Here is a 12,515-nt window from a genome sequence, read left to right on the forward strand (position 1 = left end):
AAGACAAAGCACAGACTGACAAATGGGAAAGAATGACAACTTGAAGTGTTTCCTGCTGCTGGGCTATCAAATTTTGAAAGCATCAGTGAAGCAACCAATCCTTACGAGTCTCCCCTTTCATTGTTACCATAAAATTATGCTTGTATGTTGGAAGGACTGAAGAACAGTTTTCAGCTTTCTGATCAGGGAGAACTCCCTTCTAGATTGACATGTAAATTTTAGGCCCCCTTCAGCTGGATAGCACTGAATGACTGGGATCTTTTGCTAAATATGTATGATTTATTTGTTTTCAGTTTGATCTAAAAACTAGATTTTAAAACACACACACAGACACTATGTATGAGAGATCCATACATAGATCTGTATTTGTGGACTGTAGTAATATTTAATACAAACAATTAAATAAACAGAAGTTATCCAATACAACTGCTTAACAGTTGCCTAAATACGTGCTTTCCGTACCCTCATCCTTTCTCCCAGATGAGCACTATTATTCTTTATTTTGACACTGCTTGTGAAGATCAAGTTTTTGGTTCAGTCAGAATGCCCTTACACAAGCAAAATTCTAAATGTTTTCTGTAAAAGCTGAAGAGAGGCCAAGCCTCCTGGAATGGGCTCATAAGACTTTTTTTCATTTTTATGTTTGACAAATCCACAAGCATTTTGTTCATAGCAGTTCAGTTAACCCAAAATATTATTTGTGTAAAAATATTATCACTAGAATAAATCACAAATTACAACTGCTTTAACAATTTGATTACTTGAAATAGGCATTAATGAAACATTATATCATAGTTTTATATTTTAATTTTGCACTCTCCTGGCACATTTACACAGCAGAAATCAGCTCATACAACTGTCATTCAATATCATTTAAACATATTAGCCAGCTCTTAAAAAAATAGCTGAAAAAGTTGGATAAGCATCAGAGCACTTATTACATTCTGCAAAGGGATTTCTTTAAGTAAAAGAGAAACAATATCTAGGCGACTTCATTTTTTTTGCAATTAATAAAATCATAAATTCAGACAAAGGCATTAGACTTGAAATTATAATTCTAACTATTTGTAGATTACCAGTCAGATTTAACTGATATATAAAGAAATAATGCTGATGATATCCATTAAGCTTAGTTAATAATTACTCAAGTACTCTAGTACAACTGAGAAGTAAATTGATTTTATAAAGCAATAACAGTGCAGTAAAAATCTCAACCTGACATATACATGTATTTTCATTTTAATTTTCTTCAGTATGTTGGTTTTTTTGGTGGTTTGACTTATAATATTTGAAAAAAATGCATCATTCTTTAGAACTTTACATAGATGTCATTGTATTAAGTTTATTATTTACACTAAACCGAGGTAATGAGACAATGAAACATACATGTTTCAGTATGCTTTCTGATCAGCCAAAAAAGTTCAATGAGTCATTTCAAAGCAATTTTTTCAAAGTACTGGAAGCAGTTACATTATATTGGAAATTATTAACCTATAGCTCTTTTCCTAAAATAAAAATGTATTAAATATTTATTTATATATAAATATTATTTATTTTTTATATATAATATTATTTATATAGTGTATATGCAGTTTATATTTACAAGGCATGCATATACTGTGTACTCTTTACCATACATATATGTACTCTGTGTACATATACTCTTCCTTACTTCCAAACAAAGTCTGGCTACATGAGAAGTCCATTACAGTCACGGATTATTGCTTAAATTCTCTCATAAAATCTGTCTTTACTCTCCTTTCCCGACTGAGATGATATTCACATTCTACATTCTTGAACTTCAGCTGTTCTACATGAACATGGAGCAGGATCTACATGAGGAAAATCATCTAGATTTGAATTGCAACAGTGAGAACTAACAGCAAAAAGTACATAGTAATGAACTTCAGTTATTCTTTTAAGTATTCAGGGGACAGAGGGTGAGTATTCCCTAACTGAAGGCAAAGCAATAAAGAAACAAATTAGCAAGCACAGTAGCCAGGGGAACAATAAATACGCCCAGTAAGTCAGACACAGTGCATATGTGGCCGATAATTTAACACCATGAAAGGGGATTACAAATCTGCAGTGGTGCAGTGAAATACTAAGTTCCAAGGAGATTTAGTTCAAGCAACACAAGGTAGCTTTAACCGTTGACAAAAGATAACAAAGGAAAAGCACAAACAGTGTCACAGATTTCATAATACTAAAAGACATAAGGCCGAACGGAATCTAAACATGTAGACATTGCATCACTTCGCGTTGGCTTAATCTCTGCCCTTTCAAGCAGTAGTTTGGCTGGCAGAGAGAAAAAAAATTTCATTAAGGACAGGCTACCTCAAAAAAAAGAAAAAGCTTTAAAGTAAGCTTTGACAATTTGAAAAATCAATTCAGGTGCCTAGATTCATACTTTAAAGAAAAATAAATCCCTAACCTAATCTATTACAAAGTAGGATAAGAAATAAATCAAGTGTTTTTTGATAGTCTCCTAAACTACTTTAACACTGATCTCTGTTGAAGAGTTGGATTATTATCGAAATGTGAATCTCACACAGATTAATATTTTATACTTTTAGGAGTAGCATCTCAAGGCTAGGACTGAGACAAATGGCTTAGAAATAAAATCATAAGATGTCCTAAAAAGTATTCACTATTGCTAACCTGGTTTTATTAACTACTTCTGCCATTTTTCCATTAAAATTACAGATCTGAAAGACCACAGTTTTCCATTCTACCATGGGAAAAAAGAAAAAAAAATGGAAACAACAATTAAAACTAATTTGGTAAATCAAGTAATGGCAGCAAACACACACAGCACTGACACTTATCACAGATAATAATGAGTCGATAAATATTTATCAAATGACATTTCAAAAAAAAGTTTGTTGATGAAAAGGCACATACATATATTTTCCACCAAGAGTTCCCATGATACTGAGGGAATTTTCTTAAATGCTTCAAATTACAGTTTTCTAAATTCCAAAACCTTCTCTTACCTACCTAATCTTTGTCAAGGAAAACAAACAAACAAGAAAACCAGCCTCCCAGACTTTTAAGACATTGGCAATAAAGCTTTGTAAGAACAAAGTTATTTAAATAGCATTATCTGCTATTTGTCTTATTCTATATTGCAATTTTTTTCCCCCCGAGTGCTAATAAGTGCTTGCTGTTGAAGAGGTTTACATTTAACATCTGTCACTTGTATCCAGAAGTAGCACCTACAGGGAACTGTCAAATAGATTGTTATTCTCCTCTGTAGCACCAGCAAATCTGTCTCACATCATTTACATACAGATAGTTTATAGGGCATTCATCATTTCATTATGCTGACTGCCTCACTATTTTAATGTATAATGTCTCTTTAATGAGCCTCAAAAAATACAATATTCCTTGATTATGACGCTTAACTGAAAAATTATACAGATTGACAAAACCTCATCATAAAGCATTTTTTGTGTTCCCACTACCTTGCACTTTAAATTTAACAAGGACTCTTGAGTTAATCTCATGATTTGTTTCTTTGACAAAAGAAATTATCAAATTTTAACATACTAGACTTCACAGTCACTGCTGTTTTAATAAGTATACTTTCACTTCAATGACAGAGCAGTGCAGAATTCGACAAATTAAAATTGATCAGTTTTTGCCAAAGAAATAAACGTATTGGACAATCTGTTTCAATATTATTATATGTCAATTACTGCATACTTCCTAACTTATCATGTGGAATACTGCTGTATCAGTCATGCACAAGTGACTCATAAATGAGCCAATTTACATGTTCAAGTAAATTGAACTATGCTTTATTGTATGAACTTCAATTATTTCATACACAAATGGTTACCACTGAAAAACAGCTCTGCCATTTAAAAGCATGCTGAAGTATTACAAACATATCTAAAACACCAAACAGAAAACTGAGAACAAGAGGCAAACGCTTCATCCACTTGACTGCACTCATGCATTATACAGAGTTCAGTTCCTCCAGCTACATCTCTGTGTGTTTATAAATAATATCAGCGTTCTGCTGGGGGCATCAGATTTTGACTACCCAAGCAGAAAAGATTTCCAAACAGTGCTCATCGTAGCCACTGGAAGCAAGAATTTTCACTAAGCATGAGAAAACGTACACTTTGTTTCCTATAAATTTACAGCTTGTAGTTGAATGCTTTTAGCATGTAAGAAAGTTTTAAGGTCTGTCTGCAGTTTCTCCCGTAACAGAGCCAACTATAACTTTTTACTCCGCTGTCCAATATAGTTTAAACTTACACTACAGACAGTCAGTCAGTACACGACTCCCTCTCCTCTGCTCAGCCATTCACTTCCGTGTAAGTTCTAAAAACAGAGCATGGAGAGCTCTTCCTCTCTTTCAAAATGCCACCCCTTCCAGAAGGTTCAAATGTACTGAGTGCAGATATAAACAAATGAGCACTAACATAACCTTACATTGCTTGATCTCATAAGCATCACTTTCCATTTCCAAATCATGAAGCCAGGCTAAAAAGACTATCCATTCAATGCCGTAGAAATGTACAGAGATTTAAGCAACAGATGGCAAGCTACAATCCCTGGATCCCTGCAAAAAGACAACTTTAAGCAAAAAAATCATACAAAACAACTTATGATGCTACTGCTTATTTAACAGTCTTTCCAGTAGCTGATATATTACGATATCACAGAAAATAAAGTGCAGAAATTACACTGATATGCTTGACCCTGACAGTGTTAAATGTTCAATACTATAAAAATTCCCATTTCATAATTTTGGACCCACATTTTAGTTCCTTTGCACTGAATATTCCAGTTCACATCAATGCCTGAATGTCAATGATTTCAAGGAGTCAAACTTCTAAAGAATATAGGTATATTATTCCCTAATGAACACACCATATTTTTATCATCTAGGAGAACTTCCATGTCTACACACTTCAACTATATAAAATGACAGCCTATCAAATAAGCCAGCAGAATATTCTCTTTTTTTTTTTTTCAGTTAATAAATCACAAAACCTCCATGGTGTTATTTTATATGTGAACTTTATAACTTTGAATCTAGAAAACTAATATGCCAACTCAAATACCTGTTACAAAGAAGACCCAAATTTATACGCCTGGATACATTGTGAATTCAAAATATCTCAAAACATCCATTCATTCCCATAACGATAAGGAGGCTTATATCTCAGCTTGTAGTAGTGTGATAGAATCCAGTTTAAAAAAAAATTCAATATTTACTGATCACAACAGATTCTTAGACTGTCATTCTGACCATCTCAGAATTATCTTTCTGTGTCCCTTGATATTAACTGTGAAGGACATAACCAGGAATAACCATGGACAATAAGCATATTCTATGTCTGTTAGTGTTGATGGTGTAAAGCTGTGCTATCTAATAATACTAATTTAAAAGACAGAAGAGATTATGACTGATTGTTAGTCTTAGTGACATAGAGAGGTCCTGATAAGAACAAAGTAAATACAGCTACCTCTATAGCCCCTTCATGTTGCAACTCTCTTGCTTGCTTTTCTTGCCTTACCACTTCATTGTTACATCTCCCATAGTGTACAAAGTTACCACTTCTGAAAACTGGCTAATAGTGTATCCAACCCTTGATATTCCTTTCTCAATCTGAATTTCAGAAAAGACAGTGGGAGAACATCTGTCAGAAGATGCTTTAAGCCTAAGCATTGTTCTTTCTTCTCAGTGCACATAAATATATGGCAGTGTTTCTCTGGTAGAATACTAAATTAGTGGTTTTCCTTGTAGAGTACTGAATTACACAGAAACCCAACAAAATTTTATACACTGTGTTTCTCACTGATTAAGCCTACTTACAGGAAGGTGGTGCTGTAAGTGGATTCAATACTTGAATCAGTGTAGTCTGCACATCAGAAGAAAATCCAGAGTGTGTTCTGTTCCTGTGATTATTTTTCTGTCTTTCTGTAGACACACCTAGGAAATAACCAGTAGAGAGTAAGTACAAACAAATACAGAAAATAACATAAACTAAATTATTAGAAATAAAAAAATAAGAACACATTGAGTGATAATTTACTGCGAAGTCCGTACCATTATTCTTCAGTATGCAATTACCACATTATAGAAGACAAAAGTTTAAATTTTGTCTTCGTTTAATCCTGTAGTACCCAAGTGATTCCAGAGTTCTTCAATCTCAAGGCTGGCAAGTAGAATCAAACAGCTGTTATTGTTACACCTAAACAGCCATCTGGTGCCCTGAGAGGAGAAACATAATGACCACAGAGAGAACTGGTCCAGCCTTCCAAAACAACACAACCAAGTTTCCATTCAGCATGTAGAACAACTGTAGGATATAGAATACATTAAATAAATAGTCATGTTTATTTTAACAGTAGAGCTAATTCACAATTTTTATTTGGTCTTTCAGTAGAAACAGAAGAAGCAGCTTCCATTCCTTCTCCTGGTTCCTATTTACGTACTTGGCAGAATTCTACAAAAAGTGACTTAAGAAGTGATAGGAATAAGACATAAGAGGGCCTGTTTACATGTCTTGGCATTTCTTATAGGAAGCAGGGTTTGGCTGTATCTTGCTTTACATCTAAACCAGTACTGACAAATACCAGTTCAATCTCTCTTTAAATAGCTGAAGTAAAAGCTGGTCTATCCTCCAGATAAAAAAAAATCTACTCCAGGGCGTTAACCATTCTTACTTTTCAAAGACCTTTTTTTTACCTCTTGCATCTAGGCTTTGCTGCAAATTAAACCCCGCTACTTCTTGTCATATCTAAACCAGAAATACCAAACAGTTTATGCTGATCTCCTTTTGCAACAATTTTATATATACAACTATCCTCATTCTTCTAATTTCCTAGGTTAAATAAACCTGGTTCTAAATCTCCTTTTGATGCCTTTAACAATTTCATGAACTATCAATAACTAGGTACATTGTATTGTTCTTCCTTTTCGAAAATTTAGACAACTTGAGCCTACAAGTTGTTTTACTGGATGCTTACACATTACACTCCTCAATATCTGTGGAGAATGAGCTCTAGTGGATCTTGTTTTAGCAGTTTCAGATATTCGGTCCCTTGTGCCTCTGCCACAGACTATCAACCCAGTAAATGAGTAGGTAGAAATTAGTATGCTATGCCTCAAATTCATAAAGGGAGATAGAGGGATGAAACGTTTTCAGATTTGCCAAAGGATGTCTGCCAGGCATTTTAACACTTCTTGAGCTCTGCTACTGCTGATATGAAGGGAGGGCAAACACTTGCGTAAGAAAGCAAAAAGTCTGGAACCAGCTACAACATATAACAGTACGGCATGGTGAATATACTGACCCCATATTCTTTCCTGAAGCATTAGAGGGGATTCGCTATCTTGTATTTGTGCAGTTCATTACTCCTACTTAGTGCCTGTGCTTGTTCTTACCAAATGGTATGTCTATTATTCCTGAAATTTATTGTGACTACTTTGAACTTGAGTCCTGTCTTCTAACATGGCTGCAGCAAGAGTAGCATCTACTCTATTATCAAAACTACCAACAAAGTTATGGAATAACCTTAGACCCAGTACAGAATTCTTATGGAATTACACTCCTCCCTCCTAGACCCTGCCACTTACTGGGGAAAAGAGTGACTGTGAATAAATAAAAAACTTTTTTTTTCCCAAAAAGACTTGTATACTAACTTTAGACCAGTCTTATCTAGACCACAGTTCCCTAGCTTGCTTAAGAGAATGCCATGTGAGATTATCAAAACTGAAGTTTACTAAATTCAAGTCATATCGGATCTCTTCTACCCCTTCAGGCTTGCTGCAATATTTTTTAAAGAGATAGGGTAGGTCTGACTTGTTCCCTAGAAATCTATGCTAGCTGTTCATTCTCATCATCTCTTATAGATGCTTTGAAAGAACAGTTTGACAATTTAAGATCCCTTACGGAAATTCAGTTAAGAGAACTATCTACAATTCTTTAGATATTCTTCAGGTCTCACTGTCAGCTCCTTTCTGAGCTTTTGAAATTTCACTACTGTTGTTTTCAAATATGTTGTTACTATGTATCATGCAGATTTGTTTTTTCCATGCATGCATAACTTCCGGCTTTATAAATCATACAGACAATACTCTCTGCAAAAAATCAAGACCTGAACAAAGACAGTTCTTCGTTTCTAGTTGAGATAACCTTGCAGTTAGATAATTTGTACTGAGTTTTCTAAGAGAAGGCATGACTTTCTGTGTAATTAATTTGTTTTAATAGCTAAAGTCATTCCATCCTAATGTACTGCTCATCCTAGATTCCAATACTGACCTCTGAAATTTCTACTGCTTTCTATACACTACTTACCTCACACAAAGAGGCTAACAGAACATGAGATAATTATGTTTATGTTTCGTTTTTAAGGTTTTATGCAATTGTACATGGATTTGTCCTGCCGTTTCCTCTTGATCTTTCAGTTAAGATTTAAGTAACAGTATCTTTAGTTGCATACCTTGCAGTAATCTTCATGCACAGAATGGGTTTTCCTATTCTTTCAGTATGTTTAAAAAAGAAAATGCTGTCTGTTGTTTTTAAACATAAATTATTTTCAAAATAGATGCTCTTGTTTTGGGACATCTACATTACATTACTGGGTCAAACTCTTTAAACAGAGAGGTGTATTCATCAGGTCACAGGAAGTATTTTACTTAAAGGAAAGAACACAGAAGACAAAACCAGATAAATCTAAGACCACTCGGATCAAGTATCTCATTTCCCCAGGTTTTGGCACAGCTGAACCTGGGGAAAGTAGTCTCTTTGGCATATAAAAACAATGAGAAATACCAGTTATCCCTGGCGAGAAGACTATGTTAACATCTGTACCTCATTTTAAGTACTAGATTAATTTTTTTCGTAAGACTTTCTTCAGCTTCTCTACTCTTTAGTACCCCACCCTTAACATATAAAATGACCCTAAAAAAAAAGCAGTTCAGCCCTGTAATTCTACTACTTCCATGATAACAGCATCCCAGATAAGGAATATCTCTCAAAATAGTGTCAGAAAATTATCTGTTCATTCTGGTCTCCTTTTTCACTTTATTTTTCTTATCTTCCAGGAGCACATGCCTGGGCTTCTACCCAACATCCTTCACAAAGCTCATAGATAAACTAACTAACTAAATAAATAAACACTAAAAAACCCCACCCCAAAAAACGACAACAAAAATCACTCAAAAAAAGCCCACCCCTTTTCCCTTTCCAAGGCTGGGCTTTTTTGAACTCTCCTTTATTTCTCTTTCCATGACAAAAATGACCTGCCTAGAAACCTTTACCATTTCCCAAAACCCTTCCAGAGAGAAAGCTGAAGACTCACCTCTCACATGGGCTGAATTTTGCCCCACGGCCTCCCTCAGCCTGGCTACTCTTCCTACCGACAGCAGCGGCTGGCTCCACACGGGCCCTCATAAACTTCTCCCTCCTTATGCACAATTTATGCCTAACCACAAGCTGCCTCTCTTAAACTACGCAGTTTAAGGCTGAAAATAAGTCTTTAAAGGACGAAAAGAACAGTTCCAGGGCCTACAAAACACTTCTGGAAACACCCCCACGCTTCCTGAGCGAGCCCTGCACCTCAGCAAGAGAAAAAAAAGGAAGCGCACAAACAGCAGTCGATACTCCAGGCTCAGCGGCACTCGCTGTGTGACCATTAACTCTGCCTGCAAGGCACCCGGGCCAAGACTTCTTCTCACGACTCCCAGGGCCGCCGCACTCTCCTCCCACCCCGCCGCCACCGGGCGGGTGGCCGCCATGTGCTGGGAGGGAGAGAGCGGCTGCGCTCCCCCCGCGGCTGCCCGCCGCCGCCCCCTGCTATTTCGGCGGGCTCCTGGTCCTGCGAGAAGCGGCGGGGCCGGGGCCGGCGCCGGGGCCGCTGCCGAGGGACCGCTGCCAGCTCCGCGCGGCCGTCGGCATAGCAGGACAGGGCACGGCAGGGCATGTGGGCTCTGCGCCTGCATCTGTGCCCTCCCGGGGGCGGCTGCGGATGCCGCCGTGGGCACGGAAAGGCCAGGCCCGCAAACAGCGGCCGGCGGCAGCGGGGCGGCGGCGCCCTGCGGGGCTGCGAGGAGCTGCCACCCTGGCGGCAAGGAGGCGGCTCTGGGGAGGCTGTCGCCACTGCTCCGTGGGGCAGGGGGCCTAGTGACAAGCGATGGGCAAAAAACCTGTGGTACTCCATGCCATTTTTCCCTTCCGTTTTCACTGGTCTCCTCAAGCCTCCCGGGTCCCTGAGCCTCCTAAGAGAGCCTGTGGGCATGAAGAGCACCACAGGAGAGGAAGAAGGAGTGGATCGTTTAACCCACTTGGCAAGGTCACGGGCCCAGGTGGGAGACATCCCCAGAGGTGTTCATGGAGCTGGCAGATGTCACTGCGAAGCTGCTGCCTGTCCTTTTTGAAATGTTTGTGATGACTTGAAGGCAGTTGCTGTCACACTCCTTCAAGACAAGCAAAAAGCAGGATCCAGGGAACTACAGGCTGGTCAGTCTTAACTCTGTCCCTGGAAAAGTTGTGGACCAGATCTTCTTACAAGACATTTCTTGCCTGAGCAGATCATGCCTGACCAACTTCATTGCTGTCTGTGGTGAGGTGACTGGCAGCTGTGGACATGGGGAAGGCAGTGGATGTTGTGCATCTCCATTTTAGCAAGGCCTTTGGCACAGTCTCCCCTAGTCTCCTTATCACAAAACTGGTGAGAAACAGGTAAACAAGTGGATTAAAAAGTGGACGGAAAATTGACTGGACTGCCAAGGCTCAGAGATTTCTGATCAGTGGTGCAAAGTCCAGCTGGCAGCCAGTAGTTTCATGTCTTCATTAACAACCTGGATGACAGAAAGCACTCTCAGCAAACCTGCGGATGACACTGAATTGGAGGAGGCAGTCAGTACACTGGATGGCAGGGCTGCTAGTTAGAGGAGCCTGAACAGGCCAGAGAAATGGGCTGACCAGAAGCTCATGGAGTACAACAAGAGCAAGTGCAAGGCCTTGCATCTGGGATGGAAACACCCCATGTATCAAGGCAGGGCAGGCTGGGGGCCGACTGTCTGGCAAGCAGCTCTGCAAAGAAGGCCCTGGGGGTTCTGGTGGACAAGTTGAACTTGAGCCAGCAGTTGTGCCTGTGCAGCGTAGGCCAACTGCATCCTAGTATGTATTACTAAGAATGTAGGCAGCATATCCAGAAAAGTGATCCTTCCCCTCTGCTTGGTACTTGTAAGTCCACATCTGGAGTACTACACCTAGTTTTGAGCTCCCTAGTACATGAAAGATATCAACATACTGAGTGACTCCAGCAAAGGGCAAACAAGGTGGTCAGGGAACTGGAAAGCATGGTGTACAAGGAGAGGTGGAGAGAATTGGGCCTGTTCATCTTGGAGAAGAGAAAGCTAAGGGGAGATCTTATTGCTATGTACAACTGCTTCATCGGAAGAGACAGAGAAGATGATGCCAGACCCCTATCAGAGGTGCACAGTGATAGGACAAGAGGTAACGGATACAAATGGAAACATGAGAAATTTCAATTAGGTACTCGGGGAGGGGTGTGGTGTGTGGAATTACGGTGATGATGGTTAAATGTGGCAACAGGTTGCCCAGAGAGGTGGTGGAATCCATGTTGGGGATGTTCAAGACATAGAATCACAGAATCACAGAATCAACCAGGTTGGAAGAGACCTCAGGGATCATCGAGTCCAACCGTTGCCCTGACACACCCTGTCAACTAGACCATGGCACTAAGTGCCATGTCCAGTCTTTACTTAAACACATCCAGAGATGGTGACTCCACCACCTCCCTGGGCAGCCCATTCCAATGTCTAATAACCCTTTCTGAAACGAAATTCTTCCTAATGTCCAACCTGAACCTCCCCTGGCAAAGCTTGAGGCTGTGTCCTCTTGTCCTATCGCTAGTTGCCCGGGAGAAGAGGCCGACTCCCACTTCACTACAACCTCCCTTCAGGTAGTTGTAGACTGCAATAAGGTCACCCCTGAGCCTCCTCTTCTCCAGGCTAAACAACCCCAGCTCCCTCAGCCATTCCTCGTAGGTCAGACCCTCCAGACCCTTCACCAGCTTGGTCGCCCTCCTCTGGACTCGCTCCAACACCTCAACATCTTTCTGACCATCCTGATGTCATTATACCTGTTTTGAGTAGGATGTTGGACTAGATGGCCTCTGGATGTCCTTTCTGACCTAAATAATTCTGTGATACAACCTAAAATTATAGTGAGTGCATATTGAGAGAGTTTTTGAAAATCTGAAAAATGTTAAAAAATAAATGATATAACACGGCTATTTATCATATATTTTAAACATATGGAAAGGTAAATTCCTTTTCAAATAGGTATTGCTATCTGAAACAGACACATGCAGGGTATGGATGAATGGTGTTTTGCAAAAAGCAGATGCAAAGCATAAGAAATTTTGTGTCATTTGAAGTTTGAGAATCATTGCTATATATTGCCTAGCATAATGCTAAAAGGAAATTTACTTAGATTTCTTAGAAATATCTACTTTGA

The 12,515-nt window shown here is 38.9% G+C and overlaps 1 long non-coding RNA gene across 1 annotated transcript in view; it reads right to left on the reverse strand.

The window, feature by feature from the left end:
• The window catches only part of LOC137665265 (uncharacterized), a 90,332-nt gene that overhangs the window by 23,198 nt on the left and 54,619 nt on the right, over positions 1-12,515 (reverse strand). Inside the window, exon 2 of the long non-coding RNA XR_011048472.1 lies at positions 5,837-5,953. This is a non-coding gene — a long non-coding RNA (uncharacterized lncRNA). The remainder of the gene's footprint in view (positions 1-5,836; positions 5,954-12,515) is intronic.

The sequence above is a fragment of the Nyctibius grandis genome, chromosome 6 (genome assembly GCF_013368605.1).
Source record: "Nyctibius grandis isolate bNycGra1 chromosome 6, bNycGra1.pri, whole genome shotgun sequence".
In the NCBI taxonomy this organism is placed as follows: domain Eukaryota; kingdom Metazoa; phylum Chordata; class Aves; order Nyctibiiformes; family Nyctibiidae; genus Nyctibius; species Nyctibius grandis.